Source organism: Penaeus vannamei, chromosome 35 (genome assembly GCF_042767895.1).
Source record: "Penaeus vannamei isolate JL-2024 chromosome 35, ASM4276789v1, whole genome shotgun sequence".
Lineage (NCBI taxonomy): Eukaryota > Metazoa > Arthropoda > Malacostraca > Decapoda > Penaeidae > Penaeus > Penaeus vannamei.
The window spans coordinates 24925274-24930273 of NC_091583.1; positions in this window are offsets into that span (position 1 = coordinate 24925274).

A 5000-nucleotide genomic window follows, 5' to 3' on the forward strand; every position below is an offset into this window, starting at 1 on the left:
TGAAATATAATTCTTAAATTACTGTATGAGAAATCTATGGAAAGCGAATGGGTGCTGGTTTTAGTCCTTCGATATTCAACATTCTTTGAGGTATAAGAAAGATTTACATTATTTTTCCAATAGAATTAGCTTGCAAAAACGAGGTCAGAGTAAGCGCCACAGGCAGAAGAATGTCATAGAACCATCTGTTACGTAGCTCTACATTGAATATAGATATTAGCCTGAATACTTGCAGGATTAATCCCGACAAACATAAATAAGCAATCTGAGTTACCTAAACTGCATTTAGTCTTCGAGTTTCTCAAATTTCAACGTCTATCGAAAATAAACGTAATAATAATGATTGTTGGCTTCGGAAACAAAATAACAAAGAATGAAACATTTAAAAAAATCTAGGATCTAAATTCTGGGCCATGCTAATAGTGATCCAAATGACCCACATATCCAATCAGCATAATCTCTCATAATCCGCATATGTTCGTCCGCGCGTGCCAGCATTTCTGTGTTCAGTTTTGGGTAACAGTTCATGCCTCCTGCTGACGTTCTTTATCAATCGGCTTAATGTAAGTTCAATGAATTAGAAGTATGCTGTTCCATATGGGAGCTTTTGGATATTAATGGTATTTTTGTTTACTTACTAGATCTTGTACATTTTAAAACAAGGTCAGTATTGTATATGATAATCTTCCAATTAGTCCAAAGACACACATACATAGAAAATAAAAAATAAAACGAATTTATAACCCGATTCTCGCTGTTTTGCATTAATAGAAGTATTTCCATAAAAGATACTTATCTTGCACGTGATAATCGATAAGATGTGACATTAGGTTACAAAATAACCTATAGAAATTGCTGTTTATGTATTACACCAATCATGAGCATAGTAAAATTAATTGTACAATAAATGTTCATTTCCCTTAGCCATTTCCCTATTGTATAAATGTTTTTCTTGCACAAATAGCTACTACTCAAGACATACAACGAATAGTTATAAACTATTTTGGAAGGGAAAAGAAATATGTCGAGGCGTAGTAGCAACTCTGAAATTCTACGGTGTCCTAACCCACGTTTCATTTATTTTTTATTTTCTCAATTTTCTGTAACAATCATTTCCATAAATGTTAACACCGGTTAATGCTCGAACTTCGAAAACCACACGAGCTTTTATTCATTTTCTCCTTCTCCCACATACCACGGCAGACATTGTTAGATATGCTAATCTGATTTTTCCATTGCAGATACAAGCTGTGGAAAATCTACGGATTTTCAACCCACGTTTCACTTACTCAGATTATTAGCCTTTAATTTAAACTGTGAAAATAGTAGAAATAGGTGATTGGTTACGTATGTAATAATGCAATGGTCGTGATTAAACTTTGAACAATAAAACAAATTAAAGAAATAATTGCACATATTGTAGTATAAGAGTTAAATTATTATCATTTGTTTTCAGAGTTTAGTCGACTTTTTCTTTTGCATTGGCTAATTCTCCTCCGATTTTTTTTTCTTTTTTAGATTTAACAAATAATGCTCTTTATGAGAGAGCGAGAGATTTCTTAAATTGCTGTTTCAGGAATCTATGTGATGATATCTGAATTTCAATAGAAAAACACGATTCATACAGAAAACATATATCATGCCTCTGAATTAATGATCATTGCAATATCTTTGATTTTATAGATTTCCCATCCGCATTTCATTTATTTGTAATATTTGTCTACTGCGCAACAAATGTTACCAAAACGCCTAACTGAAAATGTCCTAGAACTTCAATCAGGTCTCTTTTTTACAACATAACTTCTAAGTTATAACTTCATGATAGCATAACTTCATAATAACATTTCACAATAATATAACTTCATGATAATATAATTTCATAATAATAAAACTTCATAATAATATAAATTCATGATAATATAACTTCATAACTTCTAAGCTAAGCTATACAACACAACTTCTTTGCTTTATTAAAAAAAAAGTTACTAACCCAAAATGAGTTTCTCCGCTTTAGTATTTCTTTTATACAGATTATGCATATATTTTCAAAGACATAACCTTTTGGATAATTGAAGGGTTATAGACTCACACTAAAAGTTATAGCAAAATCAAAAACATTTCTTCTCTTCTCTTATAATTTAGAAAGGTCCTGCTTATCATTTCATACTACGGCATCAGAGGATAGTATATTTTCCCATTTTTATGTTATTAAAAGGTTATTACTCTTTCTTAACAGTGTAATCTGGATGTTAAACCTTTACATATCTGTGTTTACTACAATACCCATTTAAACCTAAGTAACGCTAGGATGATATTTTTTTCTTTAAGAAAGGTTTGATATTTGATTAGCTTATTTAAAGTTTAGCACCGAAATTGGTTAGATATGCAAATAAATTAATGTGTTTGTGTATGTGTGTTTTTGTGCTTGTGTGTGTGTGTGTGTGTGTGTGTGTGTGTGTGCGTGTGTGTGTGTGTGCGTGTGTGTGTGTGTGTGTGTGTGTGTGTGTGTGTGTGTGTGTGTGTGTGTGTGTGTATGTGTGTGTGTGTGTGTGCGTGTGTGTGTGTGTGTGTGTGTGTGTGTGTGTGTGTGTGCGTGTGTGTGTGTGTGTGTGTGTGCGTGTGTGTGTGTGTGTGTGTGTGTGTGTGTGTGTGTGTGTGTGTGTGGTTGTTTGTTTTTTGTTTGCTTGTTAGTGTGTGCGTGTGTAATCTGTTACTTGAACTTCTGGGATTTCCCAAATTTCACTGTATATCAAAAAATGTTATATTACCTAAAACAAAAAAAAATAAAAAATAAAAAAAAGTTAAACTCGGTAACGAAATAACAAAGAATGAAACATTTAAAAACTCTCAGAGCTTAATTCCAGGCCATACTAACAGCGAATCAAAGGGTAAAAATATCCTATCAGCATAATCTATTATTATCTGCCTACATGTGTCCGGGCCTGACAACATTTCTGTTTTCATTTTTGGGTAATAGTTCAGCTTTCTGCTGACGTTCCATCTAATCGGCTTAATCGAAGGTAAATGTACTAAACGTGTGCCATTTCATATACGAGCTTCTAGATTTTAAAGGTATTTCTGTTTGATAGAAATGTGAAAAGTAAATTCTATAATATCTAAAAGTATTGTAAAAAATTACGCTGTAGATTTGAATTATATTTCCGATTCAAGTTGTTCGCTTAAATTGTAAACAATTTTGTAGCATTAGGTGTTCATCATTAATCAGTAATGACGAAAACATTTATCTAGATATCATTTGTCAGAGGAAAAGGAAGATTTACATAATAAAAAATTAGTTCAGCCATTACAACGTCAATATCCTTTCGTAGACCTCGTCAACAAACCCAGGCAAACCAGCGTGCAAACAGGAACGTACTACAAGGAAGCCCTTAGTCAGATGGAGAGACTACAGCTCCTTCCAAGCGGCGCTGACTAGTGAAGCAGACCAGGCCGGCGGCGAACGTGCGAGAGCGGAGACACGCGGCCCCGGTATGTGGGTCACGTTCCCCGGGCCTGCAGTTTAAACCAAGCGAAATCTGTAACGAGAATGTGTGTGTGTGTGAGGGCGAGCGAGAGAAAGAGAGAGAGAGAGAGAGAGAGAGTGTGTGTGTGTGTGTGTGTGTGTGTGTGTGTGTGTGTGCGAGTGTGTGTGTGTGCGAGAGTGTGTGTGTGTGTGTGTGTGTGCGAGTGTGTGTGTGTGAGTGCGAGAGAGAGAGAGAGCGTGTGCGTGTTTGTGTGTGTGTGTGTGTGTGTGTGAGAGAGAGAGAGAGAGAGAGAGAGAGAGAGAGAGAGAGAGAGAGAGAGAGTGTGAGTGAGAATGTGTATGTGTGTGTGTGTGAGTACGAGAAAGTGTGTGTGTGTGTGTTTGTGTGTGTGTGTGAGTGCGAGAGAGTGTGCGTGTGTGTGTGTGAATGCGAGAGAGTGTGTGTGTGAGTGAGGGCGAGAGAGAGAGAGTGTGTGTGTTGGGCCGGGAGAGGGGTGTGGGGAGGATGGGGTCTGGGAGAGTTAGGGGGTGGGGTTGGAAGGGTGTTGGAGACGAGGAGGGAAGGAATGGGACGGAGAGAGTAAGTGGGAGGGAGAGAGCGAGTGTGAGGAAAGGAAAAGAAGGAAGGGAGGTAGAGAGAGAGGGAGAATAACAGAAATAGTTAGAGAAGGAGAGAGGGGGAAAATGAAGAGAAGAAGAGGAAGAGAGAGAAAAAGAGAGTGAGAGAAAGAGAAAGAGAGAGAGAGAGAGAATGAGAAGGAGTGTACAAAGAGAGAGAGAATGGGGAGTTAGAAAGAGAGAGAGAGAAAGAGTTAGAGAAAGAGAAAAAAAGAGAGAGAGAGAAAATGTGAGAGAGAGAGAGAGAGAGAGAGAGAGAGAGAGAGAGAGAGAGAGAGAGAGAGAGAGAGAGAGAGAGAGAGAGAGAGAGAGAGAGAAAGAGAGAGCGCCTTCTCAGTAAAGGTGCATAACCGTGCAAGGTATGACCTCTGGAGTCGGTATTTGGCTCGTCTTGCGTAAGAGGGGGGGGTGCTGCAGGAGGGATGACAGAGTATAAAAAATACACAGCAATTGTAGTGCGTGTGTGTGTGTGTGTGTGTGCGTGTGTGAGCGTGTGTGCGTGTGCGTGTGTGTGTGTGTGTGTGTGTGTGTGTGTGTGTGTGTGTGTGTGTGTGTGTGTGTGTGTGTGCGTGTGTGTGTGCGTGTGTGCGTGTGTGTGTGTGTGTGCGTGCTTGTGTTAGATAGATAAAGATATAAATTTAGATTTATCAGCAGAAAAGATAAGAAGAAAAGGCGCTGGAAAGAAATCAGACGAGAAGAGCAACAGGAAGACACACTAAGTTCATCTTGCAATAGCTTACTGTGACGCGAAAAACAGAACAGAGAGAGAAGGATGAGGATAAAGGCTTGCTAATCTTTATAACTTTTCCCATATTATATAATATTAACTACAATCCCTATCTTTCATATTAGTCACAGTTTACTTCAAACCTTAAATTACATTCATTAGATTATTTTG